The following is a 24,560-nucleotide window of genomic DNA, read 5'->3' as shown; positions in this document are numbered from 1 at the left end:
TAAGCTCTAACAAGCTTGGTTACTTCTTAAATCCTCTAACAAGGTGATTCATTAGCTTGGATTCTCAAATCCTCTACCGAGGTTACTCCTAACGGGGTACTTTCTTCTAACAGGGCATTTGTAGTCAATCCCTTAACTGTTGGAGTTGAGAAAATACAACACCACAGGAGCCCAAATGATCTCTACAAGCTGAAAAACTTGTTACAAGGAGAAGCAAGGAAGCAAATCACAGAAGAAAGAAATACATAGAAAATATGCTCAAAAAGAGAGCTCAATATTCACAAAAATGTAATGTAATAATCCTCCTTCTTGTTACAAAGAAGAGAAAGAACTTAACCTTTAACAGGTCAAGAAGCCTTAAAAGGGAAAACCTAGGTTTGCGCATAATAATTAATAAAAGAATTAATTATTATGCACCTAAAGTTAGCTTAATATAAAAGAGATAAATGGAACTTAAATAATTAAATAAATATTGTTTAAATAATCAAGTAAATACCCAAATACTCTAACACCTCCCCTTAAGCTAGACTTAGGGAGAAGCTAAAACCTAGAACAACTACTGAAAGCAGGAAAGATGGGTCTCGACAACAAGGCCTGATCAGGTACCCAAATACAATGAAATCTCTATGAATTGGAAAAATAGAGAAAACCACATGGGAACAAAACTCTACTCCAAAAAGACATGGAAAAGAACACCAGTGAAGCATGAAGGACCTGCAAACTCTATCGAAGAATAACTGTTGATCTGAAGAACCTCACTAAAATAAAACATGACCAGGTAGAGAATACTGTAATATGTATGAGTGCCCTCAAATGACACTACTCGAATCAGAAGGAAAACAAGGCAAACAACTAAAATCGAAGATACAGATGGCATGAAAACACCAAAGCCCGAAGAGCTAATCAATCAAACCACAAAAGCATTAGAATCAATAGGACAAACCTCCCCATAATGCTGAAGAGGGAGAGGGATAGGAACACTGAAAAGAATAGCCAAGAAGAACTGCATGACGAAGAACCAGGAACATCAAAGGTGCTAAAAAAAGTACATGGTATCGTGGAAGGAACAATCACTTGACACACATCATGAGGTGAATGTCGTCGAAGGAATACTCACTAGACAAAGGCAGATGGAAAACAATAGGCAAACATCAACCCCCTCATGGCACTTTAGAAGTAGTGCATGTACAACAAGGCACAAGATGTGCAAGATCCCAAGTAAACAATGCATGATGGCACTTTATCTCAGTGTGTTTGCATAAATTTAATGCTACAATGATAAGAAGACTAGAAATATAAAGGAGAACCAAAAGAAAGACATCCTACCCAGAGAAGAGATCCCAGGACCTGAAACAACCAAGATATCCACCAGAGTGCTGAAAAGCAAAAAACTGAATAAAATATGCATGTAGTAGAATCTAGAAATAAAACTCATATGGCTAGAAACTACACAGTACATGCTTTCCAAAAATATAATTTTTTTGAAAAAGAGAGGTCAGATGCTCATTCTATGGCTCCCGGAGTGCAAAAACAAGACCTCACATTGACTGGAAAAAAACACAGTCAAACAGAAAAATTGGAAAAAAAAAATACCAACATGATGAGGTCCGGCTCGAAACCATCTTTCCAACGCCTATTTGTTTTTGAAAAAATGACTCCGTATGTCCAAGATATGGCCAAAAAACCAAACCCCCCCTTCAAAACAAGAGGAAGGGGTAGTCTGGTGGCTAGGGTAGGTGGAGATGGCCAGTGGGCGATGCTCCGGTGACGGCCGGGTGGAGCTCCGGTGGCCGGATGGCTATGTCTGGTGGCTGAGCGTCGGAGCCAAGGTAGCCGGTGGTTCAGGCAGAGGTTTCTGGTGGTTGCGGGCAGGGTCGAGCGGCTGGCTCACCGGGCAGCGGGGCCAAGCAGCAACGGGGGCCAGGGAGCGGGGCGGAGCTGCGATGGAGGAGGCCACATGGCACTGCGGGTGGATGGTCAGGAAGGCAAGGCTGCTGGGAACTGGAGGCCAGGGGTCGGAGGCTAGTGGCGGTGGGGGTCAAGCTGACAGGAGCTGGAGGGTCGGCGGGACCGAAAGACTACTGGCGGTGGCAGGAGGACGGTGGGGCCTGGGTGGCCGGAGCACTGGTGGGGGCCGAAGGTCGATGGTGGCGGGGCCCGGTCTGACAGGCCTGCAGCAGTTGTAGGGTACCGTGGGAACCCCAAAAAATACAACACCACAGGAGCCCAAATGATCTCTGCAAGCTGAAAAATCTGTTACAAGGAGAAGCAAGGAAGCAAATCATAGAAGAAAGAAATACACATAAAATATGCTCAAAAAGAGAGAGCTCAATATTCACAAAAATGTGTAATGTAATAATCCTTCTTCTTGTTACAAAGAAAAGAAAGAACTTAACCTTTAATAGGTCAAGAAGCCCTAAAAGGGAAAACCTAGGTTTGCACATAATAATTAATAAAAGAATTAATTATTATGCACCTAAAGTTAGCTTAAGTGTAAAAGAGATAAAGGGAACTTAAATAATTAAACAAATATTGTTTAATTAATCAAGTAAATACCCAAATACTCTAACATTAACCAGGTGATTCCTAACAGGATCAACTCTTAACAGGACTTTTGTAAAAGCTTTAATAGGCTTGGCTCCTAATAGGGCAAACTTCAGAAGAGTTCAGATAGTTATCTTATAAGTCTCATCTCATCGTGGTTTTTCTCATTTGGGTTTCCATGTCAAAAATATTTGTGTCATGTGGTGAATGTGTTTGTGGTTATGATCTTATGGTTGATTTCATTAACTACTTAACTATTCTGATAAGGCATGATAACCGGAAGCATTGAGAAATGAAGTTTGTTGACATATGATAAAGCATTTGGATGTTTAATGTTGTTTATTGTTAAGTTGCTATAACAATCAACCACGTTTTTCTTATGAGATATTATCTTGACAGAGTTATTTCATTAATAAGTTTACTTTGTGTAATTGATATTGAGATTTGGAAGTTTGTATAAGTTTTTCAATTTACTGATCCCCCCCCCCCTCTCAATAATCTACCAGATACTTTTCTTTCATCATACCATCACATGTAAGAGTGGAGTGTCATCACATGTCATCCTCAAAAACATATTAACATAAGGCACTAGCCTAATGGACATGTGGATTCATCTCAACCTATGAGAGACTAAGGGAGATTATCTTACCGTCTTCATGGCCTTCTCATGCTTATCCTAAAACATCCTCCCTAGGACTAAGTCATGAGGCTCAAATCAATTTATTATCTTATTAATGAATACAGCTACCCAACCCATTAATTATTAATTTATCACTTATTTACAAAACATGGCAAACTCCCAATGTTCCCCGGTGGTCTAGACTTCATGCATCCTTACAAGGAACCTAATGCAAGCCTATCTCTCGTGACCCTTGGTCATCACATGGAAGCCCACTCCCCCCTAACATGGACCAAACAATAAATGCAACAAGAGGCTCATATTAATAATCAAATCTAAAATCATAATCATCATACAACCATACACATATCCAAAGGTCACAAAGTCAATTAAACATCAAGAGCCTCATAGCATAAAATGCATCAATAGGATAACCAAATCTGCTCATCAAATGAAATAAACATCAACAACAAGGCACATCAACTTGTTGGACTGAGCATAGTAAATAACTCTCTCTACCATGGCTTCTCAACATGATAGAGGCATAAATCCATCATAAAGATCATATAGAAGCAAAACCATAAATGATTCATCAATCGATCAAATGTACAATCAGGGAAATCATCAATAAACATTTGAAAAGCCTCTTGTGCAAAAATCAGACTCAGAAAAGCCAAATAGAAAACTCAAACTGAGTGAAATACTGAAAATCCACAAAATAGAGCATATGACTAATTACTCGGTGCATATATTTAATGTTTCAATGCATGTGACCAGAACTTTAGCGCATACAAATGCCTAAATGACACATATAATCAGTAGAATGGCGCATACAATCACTAGAATGACTCATACAATCACCAAAATGATGCATATAGCAATTTGTTTAGCACATATGATAAATACTTTAGCACATATGACCATTGTTTTAGCGCATATGACTGAGACAACAGATAATATAGATAAACAATAAAATTACAAGTTTAAATTAAAAAATCAAGGGAATTTTTCCAAGTCTCGAAACCAAATCAATAAGTGACGCCCAGACAAGACTAAATAAGAGCAACAAACAGAACTCAAATCCATAAATTCATGAAGGAGGAAATGCAATTCAAACATAAGATCTTTCCTTCCATAATACACATCAAACTTTATATGGATAACTCAAACCAAGACTAAATCACATTCTCTAGATTAAACCACACTCAAGAACCTTATAGAATCAATTAAAGATAATGGATAATAAGATGAACTCTCTATGAACTCTGTTCATGGTAGTACCCATGCAGAAAAACTCGCAAGAGTAATCAAATATCACAAATAAACCCAAAATTATTGAGCACAACCAAATTCTTCCAAAAATCCTTCAAGCCAAGCTACTCTAAGAAATCTAAAAGTCAAGATTCAAACAATAGAAATTACACAGAGTTGTGCGTTCACGGCAACACACCCAACCAATGAAAACAAAGTATTTTTCCCAAGCCCTATAGTTCAACTCTATAATAAAATCTTATGCACATAAATATTTCTCCAAAATTATTATATAAACTATACAATAAATATTTTCCCCAAATAAACCCTCAAACAACAATTCCGTAGACACGGAGTATACAAGAAAATAAAATAAATTTACAAAAGATGAGCTCCAACTTGGAACTAGAAGTAACAGATGAAATTTGATGAAGAGCTCCAAATCCACAATCCAAACACAAGCTCCAGCAAAACAAGCCAAAATCCAAATGTTGCATAAAAATCTCCAAGAATGGTAACCCGACAACAAGCCAAGACTACCCAATCAAAAGAAATGAAAAGAAAAAACCCTAGCCAATGAAAATAATCCAAAATATAATATTTTCTACCAACCCCATGTTAGGTTACTTTTATATTTTCCATTTCAAATTCAACCGATGAGAATGGAGGGTAGGTAGAAGTAATATAAAATCTTCTGATACAACTAAGTGGGGAAATATTATTATTTTATTCAAATGTGTTCATACACTTCCACTAATAAATAAAGTCAACTATATAAATAGAACATAAGCCATAAATAAATAAATAAATAAATTAAATTAAATATAATCTCATAAATAATCAAGCCACTAGCATTTAATGGTAGGTGGGGAATATAATAAACTCATTAACTAACGTGGTGAGCTACGCCAAGGCGCTAATGACACATGGTGCACATCTTAGACCTAGAGTATATGAAGGGAACTCATGTCATCTTCGAATCCACATAAGTCATTGGAATTAAACACACGCTCAGATCTGTGAAGCCAGGTGGAGTCGATGTCTGGTACCTGCAAGGTCTCGCAACCACAAAATGATAATACAACATATACATATATACATCATAACAAGCAAGTGATAGAGATTCGCAATGACACATCTTGCTCGCAATGAGTGATGTGGAATTGTCTCTATCACAAAGAAAGTCAAAAAATAACCAAACACATCTCATAAGCATCTCATCAAATGTAATCATGAAATAGGGTTAGTGTAATTATAATCAACATCAAATCCATGATCAATATAATCTTTTGATAATCTATCATATAGTAAGCATATAGTATCCATTAAATCACATGATCAATAATGATAGTATCAATATCGTATAAATCATTCAAAATAGCATATGCCCAATAATGTCTATCATCACAATGCATAACTAAAACACATGAATAATCATCATCCAAATCATCATAAATAGTCGAGATAAGTCTATCACACATGAAATAAAAGTCAACTCTAATCAAAACAAGTCAAGTGAAGTGTGGACACTACAGTTTTGATTTTGTTTATTCAAAGTGTTGTTGCCTTAGCAAGGGACATTTTATTATGGATTTTGGATTTTTGACATTTTTTTTTTTTTTTGGATTTTAAAAGTTTTTTTTTAAATTTTGATTTCTATTTTTTGGATTTTAAAAGTTTTTTTTTTTTTTTATTTCATGAAAGTTGTCCAAATCACTAACTAAGGTATAAGACATATATCAGGATTTATTCTCAAGCATGATGTATTTGTTTTCTCCTAGTTTCTAGCAAGGCATAAGGCATTATGAGAAGATAAATGAACTACTGGGATGGAAATGGATAAGTGAAGGATGGAAGAAACTTATTATGGAGGCTAATTTGATTTTGAAGGACTGTCTTGCAATAAATTAACATGTTTTTCCAAGAAAAGGGATTGGATATGGCAATTCAAGGTGATAGCATGGGGTCCATAGGAATGGACATGTCAAGAGGTTTATGAATTTTTTTTTTTAATTTTATGTCCTTATTTTTTATCAAGCCCAAGGGATGGATAAGAAAATCAAAGGTGGAAATGGATGATGGATGTAACAAATGAAAAAGATAATAGATGTGGACTAAAGGATGTGGATAAGGTGAATTAGATAGGATTCATGGTGCTTATGGAGATCTTTAAGATCGTCAAGATTAAAGGTAGAAAAGGGGATATTGTGGTAGATAAAATGAATGAGGGATAATGGAGGATGAGGGATAACGAATGATGAGGTGGATAGGACAACATGGATGAAACTTGCCCCCAAGTGTAGAATGCAAGAGGAAAATAGATTACACATGATGCTTGTTTTCTAGGTTTTCATCATGGTACTTGTGCAAAGAACCACAAGAGGTGGTTTTTACCATTGGATGAATTATTTCTCTTTACTTTTTTCTTAACTCTTTTATTTTTAATTTTTTAATTTTTTTGACTTTTTTTTCATTTTTTGACTTTTTGGAAGATAATGGATGCATGATAGGATATGGAGGGTGAATCAAGCATATAATTCTTTGGATAGTACTCCTAAAAATATGTGCTAAAATGGACCGTGGTTATTGAAGGTACACTCAAGACTTTGGTAGGGTGATGGTAAAAAGAGATGAAATGGATGACAAGGTGGAAAGGGGTAAGGATATATGAAAAAGATTGGATACAAGGGATGGAAGCATATAAAATAGGTTTTGGATAATGTATGGGGTGTTGGTAGATTTGTGTAGGGTTGGATGGAAATTTTGTCAATATCAACTTTGGCACACACCTTGAAGGGTGGAGGAATGATGGAGAGAAAATTGATTTTTGAGTTTGGGATTTTGATGGAGAAGTTGATGTCGATTTTGGGACATAAGGACCCAAAATATATTTGTAAGGTGGGAGATGTTTATATGGAGAAGTGAAGGAGTACTTTGGAAGGGAAATCTTGGATGCCAATTTTATTTTTTCTTTAGGATGTAGTTCTTCTATGAGAAACTTGGGAATCCACATGGTTTTTTATTTTTCTTCCTTTGTGGTTAACTTATGGATTTTATGTTTGGCATTCAAATTGCTTCCAAGAGCATTGGAATTAAAGGGTGGACGGGAATGAAGTTATTTTGAATGAGATTGTGTAAATGGATGGTTGTAAGTTTCTAAAGAGATGTGTGCCTTCATCGATCTTGATTTATGGTATGGTAAATGGATTGTGAGCTAGGGATGATATGGATAGTAGATGGAGGGATATAAGGACCTAAGATGGATGGAAGGGATGAAGGCTTTATTATTGGTGTATAAGGACTTAAAATAGATTTAGAGGATGGAGAATGTGTATATTTGGGTTTATATGGAGGAATGTGAGATTTAGTAGGGATGCCAACATCTTGAGAGTGAGCTATGTATCCAAGGCCATGATAATTAGGATTTCCTTTTATATCAAGGGGTTTCAATATACATATTTCATGGATGCTGAACCCTTTTGCTTGATAATATATGCTTTGATAAACCTTTTTAGCACTGGGATACTTGTTGCTTTTAAAAAAAATTGTGAGTCCATTTTTCGGGATGATATGGTATGGAGGGAATTATAAGCTCATGAAGTAAACCAGATCAAATGAAAGTGGTGGACCCAAATAAATAAGTAAGGGGTTTATGAATAGCTTGGGCATGAATGATGGGATATTGAGGAGGATTAGGATCATGAGGGGTATTAGGATAGATGGTGGGATATTGAGATGGATATTAAGGATTATGACAAGGAAATGAAGGTATACTTTGATCTTGAAAGGGAAGAGGGTCATTAGATGGGGTCGAAAGAGTGGTTTTCTCTCAATTTTCAAGAATAATATAATTTGAAAGGATGGAAGGGATATAATCATCTTTCTTAGGAAGTAGATTTTGAGTGGGACTTGGAAGGATATTTCTCTTGAGATGGAAGGGAATAATCATACATAGAATTTATAGGGATGGTGAGATCAAATAGGGATATGGGATCATGGTTAACAATTGAATGGGATTGAAAAGTTTTGGGGTCTTGATCTTGATTCATTTTAGGGCTTGTATACCTTCACATTTTGGATTATCCTCCTGACATGAGGTATGAGTTTGGTTATGCATGGGGTATTCTCTTATGGAGTCCATGTTTTGGCATGACAGGACTAGATCTTGAATAAGACTCTCTTGAGTGGGTTTTCTTAGAGATGGAGCATATTGGGATATTGGTTCTGGAATTTTTGAATCATGGGAGGGATTTGTGTCAAGAATTGGATTATCTTGGATTTTTATTAAAAATAGCCCTTGATGTTAGAAACGAAAGGTGTCATCATTAGATTCATTATTTGATGGAGATGGTGGGGATTGTTGTTGTAAAGTTTTAGGGGATGAAGAAATGGTGGGAGATATGGAGGATTTGTTTTGGGATGAGCCATTAGGATATGTGCAAGATCATGGTAGGACAAAAATTGGTGATATGAAAAAAAATGTGTTTTTCCTTTTCCCAAATATGTGAAAATCTACTTTGACTTTCTACTTGGGTTGGGAGAAAGTACGTGTTGCCATGGTAAAACCCATACATAAATGGATATCGATTTTAGTGAGTATTTTTTTTTAAAATGAAAAATACAATATATTGTATGTAATAATATGATATATTATATATTATAGTATATAATATATAATAGATTAATATATTATAACATATAATATATTATATATTATGATATATTATTATAACATGGCATATATATCATAAATTTTTTTTTACCTATATAGAATAGATATTTGTTTTAAAGGGTTATCCATTTAGAACATATAGTTGTTACTTGTAGCATAATGAAAAGAAAAACTCAACTCATTAGGGTCATTTTAACTAGTGTCAGCAATGTTTTCGATGGATGAAGGGGAGCATACAAATTAGATATTAGAAATAACTAATATCCATTATGCAAAAGAAAATTGTTTTGCCAAATTCAACAAGGTATATTGAAATCATACCTTTTTCTACCATTTTTTGTTTTGTTTTTGCATTTGTTTTTGGGTATTATATGAAAAACTAGATGTTTTTATATATAATATAATTTGTAAGTGAAAATTTTCTTCTTCTTTTTAATTTTCTACTTCAACTAGGTATGGCCATGGATCACAATCAAAACCCTGTACCACCAAACCCTCCCAACAACACCCTCCTTCAATTCAAGACTTGATTAATACAAATTTGACTAAATTGAAGGATATTTCTCAACTGTACCATAGGTAACCTTAATTGTCTCCAATGGTAAATTCCTTAGATGCCATAATTTTCAATGTGGAAACCCCAATATCCCAACATATTGCATTTATACAATGGTTGTTAGGATAGCCGGTGGACAACTGAGAGTGGGGGGGTGAACCAGTTATTAATAGATTATAACTTTTAATCCACAATATAACCTTAAACAAATCAAGTATCGTTAAAGCACAAACAGATGCCAAAAGGAACAGATACTAGTAAATAATACAACTTAACAATTAACCAAATAATCAATGTAAAGCAACCATACCACATAACACCATGATTTGTATGTGGAAAACCCAAAAAGGGAAAAACCATGGTGGGAAGCCTACCCACAGTCAGATGATACTTCTACAGAAAGTACGTGTTATAATGAGGGGCCTGCACTTGCAGGAATGCACATTTCCTAGAGCATACTGCTCATTACAAAAGAGTCTCACTTACTACAGAGAGGCTACAACCTTCTCAAGATAAATGGACAACAATCCAATAGAGTGAACTGCCAAAATAGCATCTATCATGCCTGATTACAGTCCCGGTTAAGCTCAATGTCAGAGGACTAAATCCTCTTATGAATCCAATTTGATCACCATTGATTGATCAACTCCTTTGCCTAAATGATATTACAATATTTGCACATTACATTCCTTGACCATGACCTTTCCAATAACCATGATGCTTTACAAAGAGTTTCTACCTCTTATTTATACAAACCCTAAGGCCTAAACCAATTAGGTCGGCCACCTAAAGATATTACAATAAGATCATTACATAATTCCTTATTACAATGATATGCCATGTCGGCTTAAGATCCAAACAATAATAACAAATCATAAAATATCTTGAAACATCTAGATAACGTGTAGAGTACATGTTAGCATGATATAAGTCCATAACCTAGATAGGTATCATCCCTATTATGGGTTAACCATGCCAAAGCAACATCTTCAAGCAGTTGAAGCATAATCAAAGAACATCTTCAACATCTTGAAATCCATGAAGCAACTTCACGAACACCAATTATGTATCCTGTCATGATTCCTCAATGAAAGCTCTGTCGGTAAAGCCTTAAACCAGTGCCCATAAGGGTTTACCAAAGTGTATGATAACATCTGATTACCAAGCCAATACCAACTAACCAAAACATTCTCATGGAGCATATAGCACATGAAATCAAATATACTTCATTGATCCAAACATGTCAGAAGTGTCGACAGACAATCTCTTTTGCCAATAACACTAGATTTTCTATCGGTAACTTGTCTACTAGTATAACAGCTAGTGTCGACAACCAATCATAACAAATAGTGTTGACATCAATAATAAAACATCAATGCAACACATAATCAATTCATCCATAATGCCAACAATCTCCCCCTTTGGCATTGATGGCAACACTGGATTGGAAAAACATCTAAGTACCAAGAAGTGCCAAAACAAGTCTCCCCCTGTGAATGATATCCATGTAAGGCTCTGAACAAATCTCTCCCCCTAATGTATACAACTTATTTTTCTTTATTTTCACATCAATATCTATCCCCCTTTGACATCAATGCTAGAAATTTGACAAAAATATCAAAGCAATGATATAAACCCTTGAAACTCAAGACTAACTACTCCCCCTGAGTAGTAGCACCACTCATCAGTGCCAAAATGAATAATGTTTCTGATAATGCATGTCAGACTGATGACAAACTTCATCAATCAAGTCTCTGTCGGAGAGGCAGAAACCCCTAGCCTATCTCTCAAATATTCAAATGATTCCTTAGACAATGTTTTAGTGAATATGTTCGCAATATATTCTTTATTGTTCACATAAACCAATTTGACTTCATTTGCTTCTACTGTGTCCTTCAGAAAGTAATACTTTATTGAAATATGCTTAGTCTTATAATGCTATATCAGATTCTTAGACATGTCAATAGCTGCAAAGTTATCACAGTAGATAACACCGGTTCATTACAATTTACCCTGATATCCTTCAACATTTTCTTCATCCACAAGACTTGAGTGTAATTAGTTGTTGTTGCAACATACTCAGCTTCTGCAGTAGATAAATAAATGCATGAGTATTTTTTGTTGATCCATGAAACCAATTTCTTTCCAAGAAAGAAAGCTCTACCAGAAGTGTTCTTCCTGTCATCAGTATCAACTACATAATCTGAGTCAGTATATGGACATAAAGTGAAATCATCATCTCTGGAATACCATAAACCATATTCTGTTGTTCCTTGCATATACCAGAATATTCTCTTTACTGCACATTCATGATTTTCTTTAGGATTACTTTGATATCTTGAAACAATACTTACTGTATTCATAATATCAGGTCTAGTCTAAGTTAGATATAATAGACCATCTATCATAGACTTATACCTTGTCGAATTTACCAGTGTAGAAGTATCCTTGATAGATAATTTCTCACGTGTAGCCATAGGAGTACTTACCGATTTGGAATTCTCCATACCAAACATCTTCAATAATTCCCTCAGATACTTAGTTTGACAGATAAAAATCCCTTTGTCACTTTGAGTAATCTGCAAACCTTAAAAAAAAATCATCTCACCAATCATGAACATTTCAGATTCATTATTTATGTTGTTAGCAAATTCCATGCACGGTTTATCTTCTCCTCCAAAAATGATCTCATCGACAAAAACTTCAATAATCAGAATATCATTATCAGTGATCTTATAGTATAGATTACTATTAGCACTGCCTTTAGTAAAACCAAGCTTCAAAAGATATTTATCCAACCTTGCATACCAAGCTCTAGGAGCGTGTTTCAAACCATATAAAGGTTTCTTCAATCTGTAAACCATATCTTTATCATCTGTCAATGAAAATACATTAGGTTGCTCAATGTAAACTTCTTCCTCAAGCTCATGATTCAAAAATGCACATTTGACATCCATTTGATAAACCTTATAGTTCTTATAAGCTGCATAGGCAAGAAATAGCCTAACAGCTTTAATTCTAGCTACAGGTGCAAATGTCTCACCATAATCAATTCCTTCCATTTGATAATATCCTTTGCAAACCAATCTACCCTTGTTTCTTAGAGCTTGACCATCCTCATTTAGTTTATTCCTAAAAACCCATTTAGTTCCAATAACATTCTTATTTTTAGGCCGGAGAACTAAAGACCAAGTTTCATTCTTTTCTATTTGATCTTAATTTATCTTCCATGGCCTTTAACCAATGTTTGTCCTTACAAGGTTCAATAACAGTTACCGGTTAAACTTGAGAAATAAGACATACCTCTTCATTTGTCATTTTTCTTCTTTTCATAACTCCCTTGTTTCTATCTCCAATAATTTGATCTTCAGAATGATTTAATCTTACATACCTTGGTGTCTTTTGAACTTCAAATTCACCACTTTGATCATTAGTCATAGTTGAGTGTTCTGATTGTGTCGGTGTAACTGTTTCAGGTTCTTGTACCGGTTGAGGCATTGTTGGTTATGTTATGATCATTTCCACTAACGGTTCCCTGCCATATGATATAGAATAATTTTTGTACTGTTCATCCACTTTCACATTAGCACTCTCCACAATTTTCTGCAATCTTTTGTTATAGCATCTATATGCTTTTCTTTCGATTGAATAACCAAAAATTATTCCTTCATCACATCTAGGATCAAACATTCCAATTGAATCATCTCTTTTGATATAGCATTTACTTCCAAAAATTATGAAATACTTAACAGTACGTGTATGTCCAAATCATAGTTCATAAGGAGTCTTACCGGTTTCACCTTTGATATGAACTCTGTTCAATGTGTAGATTGGTGTACTCACTGCTTCTCTCTAGTAGATATGAGGCAATTTGGCTTCCATCATCATGGATCTAGCTGCATCCAAAATGGTTATGTTCTTCCTTTCAACTACTCCATTTTGTTGAGGAGTCCTAGGTGCAGATAGTTGTCTCCTGATTCCATTTGTCTCACAATAATTGTTAAATTCATGAGAAGTGAACTCACTGCCATGATCTGATCTTAGACATTTAATTTTCAATCCAGTTTCTGTTTCAACCTTTGCTTTAAAGATCTTGAATTTCTCAAAAGCTTCAGACTTCTCCCTTAGAAATGTTACCCACATTATTCTAGAATAGTCATCAATAATCAGCATGAAATACCTATCACCTTGAAAACTTTTAGTCCTTGTTGGACCACATAAGTTAGTGTGAATCAAATCAAGTACATCATTAGATTTATCATGTATGCTCTTGAAAGAACTTCTAATTTGCTTACCCAATTGACATTCCTTACATACCGGATTATGAGGCTTCATAATCTTAGGTATATCTCTAACTGCCTTAGTTGAACTAATATTAACAAAACAATCAAAATTAACATGACACAACCTCTTATGCCAGAGCCAACTTTCATCAATATGAGCAATCAGACATGTCTTATTACCAGTGTTCAAGTGAAATATATTACTTCCTGTCTAAATACTGGTTGCAATTTCCAAACCAGTCTTGTTAATGATTTTGCATTTTCTATCTTTGAACTGAGGTTGAAAACCCTTGTCAACCAATTGACGAACACTCAAAAGATTATGCTTCAAACCTTCTACATAATAGACATTATCAGTATTATGCTTGCCATCCAAAGAAATAATACCTCTACCTTTGATCATACATGCCTTGTCATCTCCAAATCTGACTTGACCTCCATTGTAATCTTGCAGGGATGGAAATTTTCTTTTATCTCTACTCATATGGTGTGAGCATCCACTATTAATTACCCATTCATCTTTATCTTCAACTTTTGTTGCTAGGACCTTCTCTTCATTTTTGATAGCCGGTTTTGGTTCATCTTCCTTCAAAGCATAAAACACCAATTCCTTTCCATTTTTGGATCCACTAGCAGAGTCTTATGCTAGTTCATCTCCAGAGTCATATGTTACTCCTTCCTCATCTGCTATGTAGCATTGTTTTCTTTTCTTGAATCTATATCTATTCTGGTTAGGCTTAAAAGTTTTCTTAACACTTTCCTTGAACCTTGAATTCCTTTCAAGACATCTAGATGCAAAATGACCAATCTTATTACATGCAAAACATTTAAAATGTGATTTTCCTTCATACTTACTTCCAGTTGGTCTTTTAGGTACTCTTCTAGCAAATAAGGCTTCAATTTGCTCAAACTCTTCATCTTCTTTCCTCATGTCTTCCAATTCTTTTGCATATAAGGCTCTCCAATCACTCTTGCCAGTAGATGTTGATGATGATGCATGAAAAGCAGGTTCACACTTTACAACTCTAGAAGATTCAAATTCTTAAAACTCAAAAGCAGATAATTTCCCAATCAGAATGTCTTTGTTAACTGAAGTGTTTGCCATTGTTCTTAACTCATTAATTGTAGTTGCCTTCATCTTGTAAGCCAGTGGGAGAGCTCTCAAGAATTTGGAAAGTATTTCATTTTCACTTAGAAATCCTCCACAAAATTTAATTCCCATAACAATCTCATTTACTCTTTCTATAAACATACCAATTCTTTCATTTTTTTCCATTTTTAAGTTTTCATATCTTACCTGGTAACCATCAAGTTTAGCAATTTTGACAGTAGGGTCACCTTCATTCAGAATTTGCAATTTGTCCCACATAACCTTAGCCAATGATTTGTCACTCAATCCCATGATCTGCTAATCAGTAAGTGCACACAGGAAGGATTCTTTAACTCTACAATCATTTTCAATATTCTTATCCAAGTCTACAGGAGCAGGGTTGCCAGATGTTGGATCATAAGGTGTGTATCCTTTCTCAGTGATATCCCAAATATCCTTTCCAAGACATCTAAGATGATTCTCCATTTGAATTTTCCATATCTTATAATTTTTTCCATCAAGCTTAGGGATTTCTCTTCTGAAAAATAGCAATCGGTGGATTAGTAGTGTTAGTTCCCATAAGATCTACCTCAAGCGGTTAAGCTTCTACAAAAGAGGATCAAAGCTCTGATACCAATTGTTAAGATAACCGGTGAACAATTGAGGGGGGGGGTGAATTAGTTGTTAACATATTAGAACTTTTAATCCACAATATAACCTTAAACAAATCAAGTACCAATAAAGCATAGATAGATGCCCGAAGGAACAGGTATCGGTAAACAATACAACTTAACAATTGACCAGATAATCAATGTAAAGAAACCATACCACATAACACCATGATTTGTACATGGAAAACCTGGAAAGAGAAAAACTACGGTGAGAAGCCTACCCACAATCAGATGATACTTCTGCAGAAAGTATGTGTTATAATGAGGGGCCTCCACCTGGGGGAAGGTGCACTGCCTAGAGCATACTACTCATTACAAAAGAGTCTCACTGACTACAGAGAGACTACAACCTTCTCAAGATAAATGGATAATAATCCAATAGAGTGAAATGCCAAAATTATCATCTATCATGCTTGATTATAATCTCGGTGAAGCTCAATGTCACAGGACTAAATCCTCTTCTAAATCCAATTTGATCACCAATGATCAATCAACTCCTCTTCCTTAATGATATTACAATATTCACACATTACATTCCTTGACCATGACCTTTCCAATAACCATGATTCTTTACAAAGAGTTTCTACCTCTTATTTATACAAACCGTAAGGCCTAAACCAATTAGGTTGGCCACCTAAAGATATTACAATAAGATCATTACATAATTCCTTATTACAATGATATGACATGTCGGCTTAAGATCAAAACAATAATAACAAATCCATAAAATATCTCAAAACATCTAGATAATGTGTAGAGTACACGTTAGCATGATACCAGTCCATAACCTAGATAGGTACCAGACCTATTTTGGGTTCACCATGCCAAAGCAACATCTTCAAGAAGTTGAAGCATGATCAAAGAATATCTTCAGCATCCTGAAATCCATGAAGAATCTGTACCAACACCAATTATGCATCCTATCATGATTCCTCAATGAAAGCTTTGTCGGTAAAGCCTTAAACCAATATCGGTAAGGGTTTACCAGAGTGTATGATAACATCTGATTACCAAGTCAATACCAATTGACCAAAACATGCTCATGGAGCATATAGCACATGAAATCAAATATACTTCACTGATCCAAACATGCTAGAAGTGTCAATAGATAATCTCTTCTGCTAGTAACACTAGATCTTCTACAAGTAATGTGTCTGTCGGTATAACAGCTAGTGTCGGTAACCAATCATAATAGCTAGTGTTGACATCAATGAAAACCATAATCAATTTATCCATAATGCCAACAATGCAAGATGCTATGAGCCAACAATATGTTGATGGTTTATCATATGACCAAGTTAAAGATTTAGAAATTTTTAAAGCCCTATTAGCCGCACTTTTTAAGAATCTCGGAACTAGATAACTTGTTGATGTGGGGAAGATGAAATATTCAATTAAATAGTGTACACATCATGATATCCAAGATAATTTTTGGGATCATTGGTGGATGGTTTTTAATAAGCTACCTAACAAAAATATTAATGTCCCCTTATATTTCCTTGGGAAACTATATGTTGAATTTATCTTGGGTAAGAAATTCAATTAGTTTGATATGAGAAGTTTCTAAGGTATTGATGGAGGAATGCCTTGGGATAGAACTAGGTAAATTCAAGTGGTACAAGGCCCATATGTTCTTCCTCCTTCTATTCCTCTCCCACCTATATAGCATCCAAACATTATTGCTGTTTTAGCTTCACAAAGCATCATGGCCATACACTCTTTGACCCACCATTTGATCACCTAGAGATCTCAATTTTCTTATCCAATTTACCTTGATATGCTAGGTGGATCGGTTCATGGTGGTGTACCCTCATAATGTCCACATATTTATATGTCACACACTTACATTATGTGAAAGGACACATGTTTAGACCAACTTGGAAATCCTTCTAAGCCTCCCATCGACATTGTCGAGTATGAGGTTGATCATATTTCACATGTAGGAGATGAGATGACAAGGGCGGGAGCATATGTTGGAGATTCATCAGGTGTGAGAGATGATATATATTTGGTAAGACTTAACTTCTTGTAGTCACACAAATCTGTCCATTTTAATTAAATGAATATTTTGTATTTATTTGATTAAAAATCCACTAGCCATCAGTTAATTAAATTAATATTTAATTAATTCATCCCCAAACATTCTTCTATTAATTAAATAAATTATTCAATTTATTTTAATTAATTCATTAAATCAAATTCAAATCAATTAAATAAATAAAATCTATTTATTTAATTAAATCCCCCTTTTCCTCTTTTAAATAAATTAAATAAAACATTTATTTAAATCATTATCCCCCCCCCACTTGCATTTTCCTACAAATGCAACTTGCACACATTTATTGAAATAAATGAATTTTTATTTTAATAAAATCCTATTTTCCCTCACCCACCAAATCCACTTGCAAAAATCTAATCCCCTTCTAGATTCTTCTAACCCCTTCCTAATTAGCCTAATCCATCTCCTAATTATTGTCACATTCCTAAGCAAAATGGAGTCACTTCTCAAAGACTTCAAAAGTCTTTGAAAATCATTTAATGCTTTGTGTGTTCAACAAATTAACCCCCAAAGTCTTCCAAGACCACTAATGGCTCTTACATGACCATTTATGGCTCTTACATAACCATTTATGCTTATTTCAAACTTGTCCCCCCAAACATTTATTGTTTTGACCATATTTATCCATTTCACATTTGCACAAGAGTTTATCCATTGGATAAAAGCTTTATTCTTTGAATAAAGAGTTTATTCATTCAACCAACCTTGACTTTAACTTCCAAAGTCATATCAAGCATTTAATGCTTATTCCCTCCCCTCTCAACCTATCTCACATTGACACTTGTCATCCTGGGATTGGGTTGAAAGCCCTCACATGGATTTGAAATCATTCAATCCTGACCCTTGTTGAGATTGCTCAATCTCAACCATCCATTGCTCCATTTTTCCTATAAATAGAGCCCATTTCTTCATAATCCAGATCCTGAAAACTTGTATGCATTTAAGCTATAGGCATTTTAAGAGAGCATTTTAGCATAATTAACTCATGTATTGTCATCTTGGATAAAATAAATCATTTTAGTATCAATAGTTTAGTATTAGCTTTTCATTTCAGATTTGGAGCACAATACTACAATCTCAATCCTCCATAAGCATCCATAGTGCAAAAAGCTGCTGAGAGCTACACTATTTTGGAACTTGGAGAGGAGAGGAACAAGGGAGAAAGAGTTAAGAGCATGTTAGGAGGTATTTGGACATGCCTCATCATATTTGCTTCTTTAGTTAAATATGCTTTCATGTTTTTAATGTCTCTCTTGGTATGCCTATTTAGATTAGTCTTCGATTGAATAACACTAACGGTTTTCTGGTTTCTTGTGTTGTTTGTCATTTGCTAATCTTATCCATTTTGCAAGGCATCACTTCTAATTTAATAGTACAATAAATTTAATTTTAAAAAATAATATTTATGAGAGGTATTAGTAATAACATGTATATTTATGTGGGATTTAACAGTTGATGTCAAAGGATGATTTGACACTTGTCCATTAGGGCACCATGTCGATCATTTCATTTGGCCTAGAGAATTACATGGTATACTTTTGTGTAGATACATGTTTATAAATTTTAATTTGTATATTGATATTTTATTTAAATTCCCATTAAATAAACTATGTATTAATTTATACATGTCGATCTCATTTTACTATTGTAGGAAACTCTCTGTGTGGGTGAGGTGCCATGTTTCCTAGCCTCTGACACCACAACTACTAACTGAGGAAAGGAAATTGAACATAATTTTATTGTCTCACATTCTTGTCATTTTTATGTAGCAACCAATCAGCTTTACATCAATGTTGTCCGCTTCAGGCATAGTTGACTTCGCATTGCAAGAGGTATATATTTATTTTAATATTCTTGATATGTTTATATAGAAGTATCTAGATATATGTTTTGTTGCAAATGTGAAGATGTTTGATGTGTCAGTATGGTTGTCATTGATGTCAATGTACTGATTATGTGTTTTTGTGTTCGGTTTTGCTCCACATTGTCGATATGTTGCAGATGTGTTCATGATATGTTGATATGTTTTTGTATATTTCCTTGAGCTATTTTTCTCGTGTTTTGGAGGTCCGGAAGATATGCTCTGTAACTCTATGCAATAATGATGTTTTCTGATAGAAGTTGCAATGCTATGCATTCCTCCGCATTTTTAGTTCTATTGATGAGATTTTAGATTTATGTTATTCATGTGTTTATCTTTGTTATTCTAATTCAACATGTGTTGGTGTGCTCCGAAGTTGGGGTTTTGGATATGATTTGTTCAATTTCGGTTAACCTTAGATGCTCTATCTTTTTCTCTGGTGATTGTGGCATTTGGATAGAGTGTTGTTGCATCATGGTGTGGTCTACTTCTCATTCCTTCCCACCATGGGAATTCTTAGTGAAGACCTATTTTGAATTGTATTTCTTTATCTCTTCGGCTGACTTGAGAATTTTATTTTAGATATCAATATAATGAAGAATGATTGTAATGAGGAATATGATGGAAAGAAATAGAGGAATTGGATTGAAAAGAAGATCTATCTTTTGTTGGTTTGGGTGAAGTTATTATTGGTTGTAGATGAACAATATGGTTGTGTGCTAATATTGTTTGGTACCCGTGGTAATGAGCCCAAGGTTTCTTCTAACAAGTCAATTGTGTGTTCCAATGGTGGATTCTTTCTTTCTTCCTTCCTCTTTTGGGCAGTGAGCCCTCTTTCTTTTTCTAGCTATTTTAACCAAGCAATGAACCCACCTGCAGTGAGATTTTCTCATAGTGAGCCATATTGTAATAATAATATTAACCGTTGTTTTCATAATAGAACTAACATTCTCTATGGCCTTTCCCTTATTGGGTTTTCCATGTCATATCTCGTGTTTCATGTGTATAATCTTCCATGTTTATCTTCTTATGGGTAAGTAATCTAAGATTAGTTTACTGATCTATTTTGTGGGAAAAGTATGTTGGCCATTCGGTGGAATTGATTATGTGTTGCATTGATGTTTTATCATTGATGCCAACACTAGCTATTTGGATGCTTTACTGGCACCCTTCTGGTCTCGGTAGGATGAGTGGTTTCTGGCTAACTTAGATCTGGCGTGATCTGGTAGGATCTTGTATAGTTTGGTGATGGAATTGGCATGTTCATTATACTTATGCTCATATTTGGTTAGTTGGTTTTGGTCTAGAGATCGGATGCTATTCTGCTTGCTTAGAAGATTGGTTTCTAGTTCCGACAAGGGTTTCACTAGCAGAGCTTTTGATGGAGAATGGATTTTTTAGGATGCTATTGGTATGTTTGAGACTTAGCTGATGAAGATCATTGTTGTGGCATATGGACCTATTCTTGGTCCCGGTTGATCTAGGTTATGGATCAGATTTAATGTAACATGTGGATAGGATCTATTGATGTATTTTTTGGGATGTCTTGGATATTATTTTTGTTTGGCCTTAGGCTAACATGGTTTGTAATTATGTAATTGGTTTATTATCTACTAGCCGACCTAATTTTTTAGGGTCCAAAGTTTGTATATATTGATGTAAGATCTCATTGTAGATCATCATGGTTGTTGTAAAAGTTCATGGTCAAGGAATGTAATGTGAAAATAAAGTAATATCATTCTAGCAAAGGAGATGGTTGATCATTGAAGATTGAATTGGATTTATGTAAGAGGATTTACACCCGCGGTATTGAGCTTAACCAGAACTGTACTCAGGCATAGGAGATGCTATCTTTTTCAGTTCAACACTTCTCTGGATTGTAGTCTGGATTTATATGTAGTCAGTGGGACTCCTTTTGTGATGAGCAGTGCACTCTAGGTTGTTGGTCTTCTTGCAAGTGTTGGCCCCTCAATTGTAATTCACATACTTACTATAGAAGTATTATCTGACTGTGGGTAGGCTTCCCACTGTGTTTTTTCCCTTTACCAGGTTTTCCATGTACAAATATTTGTGTTATGTGGATGGCTTTTATCCAATATTAATGTTTTGGGTTCCGGTATTAAAGTTTAAATTGCTAATGGTTCTTGTAATCTATGACAATTGATTCACCCACCCCCCCCTCTCAGTTTTCTTCTGATTATTAGTGTTGGCAATTGACACTCATTGGATTCATTTTGTTGTCATTGATGGCAACAAGATTCGATGGGAATCATTTACCAGTATTATGAGGCATTTACCGGTAGATACTGGCTTTAGAGCATTCAGGGCTACACTGGCACCAGCATCCAACACTTCAGGGAAGCCGACATCAAGGAAGGTTTATTTAGAAAATCATTTTGTAATTATTCTATAAAGTCGACATTGCATATCTTTTATAATGCATTGGAAGTCGACATAAGACATATTATTTGTATGGGTATATAGTTCAATGTGTTAGGACATTATGATGCATATGAAAAATCAATTAAGGGTTATGCAAGGATAGAAATTGTGAGGATTGTGGAATATGAAGATCATTTGTATGCATCATGCAATGATCTGTAAAAATTTTATAAGACATTTTTGGAGGGAAGGTGATACCAGTAGTAGTGTTCATATTTTATGAACCGGTACAAAGCAGAGCTATAACCGGAACTCTCTTTGGCATAGAAGATGCATTTTGTGAGTTCACTTTCATTGTTTTACTTCAATAGAAGGTTGTAGTCAGTGAGACTCTTTAGTGATGAGCAGTGTGCTCTAGGCAGTGTACCTTCCTGCATGTGCAAGCCCCCATTATATGTAATATATTTTATATGGCCAGTGAATTGATATTGTGGGTCACAAATCCCACTGTGGTTTTTCCTCTTTGAGGTTTTCCACGTATAAATTTTGTGTTTTATTGTGTTAATTCATGTGGATAGTTCATTTGCTTCTAGTTATATGTTTATTTGTTTACCGGTTTATATGTGTTTGGTATAAAAGCATAAAATCTTATCTTACCGACAAAACACTTATTCACCCCCCCTCTCAGTGTTCTTGCATCTCAACAATTGGTATCAGATCTGGGTACCTCAGAGGAATTTTAACAGGTTGAGGAAGATTCTGAAACTGGAATCTTTAGGCACGGTTATGGAGAAGCAACTTGAGATGGCTCTTAAGGATTATGATGTTGAAAGGATGAAGAACTTGAAACTACAAGATGAACTGAATTCTGCAAATGAATTCATTCTTGTCCTGCAAGAAAGGTTATCATCTTCTCAAGCAAGAAGGAAGGAACTATTGCAAAAACAAGATGATGATAATGCTCTCAAGGAACAATGTCAAAAACTGAGTCAAACAAACATGCTCATGCAAAATGAAATGCAAGACCTGACAATGAGGATGTCTAAGGATATTGAGGATAGAAAGAAGAAAGAATAAAATCTTGCTACGTCTCTAAAGAAAAAATCTAAGGAATGTGACATATTGGCTCATGAGAATGATATGTTGAAAACTAGTTTGGTGCAATCCCAGAATAATGAACAAGAACTTGAAAGACAAGTAATATCTCTAAGAGATGATCTGACTACTGAAAGTGAGTACAAAGAAAATTTTAGGATCAGTGTTGCACAATTAGATGACTTGTTGAAAGGACAAAGGCACAGTGATGATTCTAGAGGACTTGGATTTGTACAAGATGAAAGCTCTGGTACTGCACATCAGACAACCGGTGTGCATAACTCATTAGAATAGAGGAAACCAGTAAGGCAATATAATGTTTATAAATTCAATGGTAGATGTTTTGTTTGCAATAAAATTGGGCATATGGATAAACAATGTAGAAATAGAGCAAATCAAAAATACAATTTTGTTCTCGGTCAATACACAAATTGCAAGAAGTATGGTCATAAGTCAGATGACTGCAGAATGAATGTTAAATGTCATGCATGTAGAAAGTTTGTAAATTTTGATAATCACTATAGGTCAAGGAATGATACCAAATATGTCAAAGAAATTTAGAAGAACAATGTTACATGTTATGCATGCAACAAAATAGGTCATATTGCTAAGTACTGCAAAAGCAAGATTCAACCGGTTAGCAATGATAAAGATAATGAGAAAGGAAAGCATAAGGTAGATTAAATACAACAAGATCACACCAAGAGATGTGTTAGAAAATCTAAAGGACCAAGTGGAGATGGATCTACACCAATTACTCCACCGGTAGAATAAGGTATTCCTCCACCGATAGAAAATTCCACTAGTAACTAAGGCATAAGCCTTAGGGGTTGGAAAACTCATTGCAAAATCTTGCATATTATCTCGGAGGAGATCTAAGGAGATCTGGAAGAGATATGGAGAGTTTTGATTAATGAAGGTTCACCCGACACAAGACTATGAAACTAACATCCAGTAGGGTTGTTTGCGAAGCATTTATGATAGTGAAAGATTAGGGTTTTATTCACTGATAAAAAGGGTAAGTGGATTCATTTTCACTCAATGAGCATTCAAGCATTCAAAGCGAAGGAAAGGTGAATTTCAGGCGAATTAAGAGCATGCAAAGGCATTCTGAAAGGATTTTGAGCAGTTGTTTGAGAAGCACTCAATCTTCCAACCGGCGTTCACTTTCAGGTATTCTTCAAAATAGCATCTATATCTTCAGCTCCTAATTTCATTGCAAACCCCACTGTTGTTGAGGTTAAGGATAGGTTGAGGCTTGTATTCAAGGAGGTTCCCTTGATTGCTAAGAAGGAAGACTCTGTGGGAGCATTTTCTAGGGTTCCTAATGGCGTGATGTATGTTGAAGCCATAATTGCATACATTCATTGTACCCTAGAGGATCTAGGCACAAAAGAGATAAAAAGCATGTATCAATCTGTGATACTAGGTAGCTCCAGAACCATCAAGCCAAAATTCAAAGCAATTGAGGATCTAG

Source organism: Cryptomeria japonica, chromosome 11, assembly GCF_030272615.1.
Source record: "Cryptomeria japonica chromosome 11, Sugi_1.0, whole genome shotgun sequence".
Classification (NCBI taxonomy): domain Eukaryota; kingdom Viridiplantae; phylum Streptophyta; class Pinopsida; order Cupressales; family Cupressaceae; genus Cryptomeria; species Cryptomeria japonica.
Note: the sequence above shows the minus strand (reverse complement) of the source record.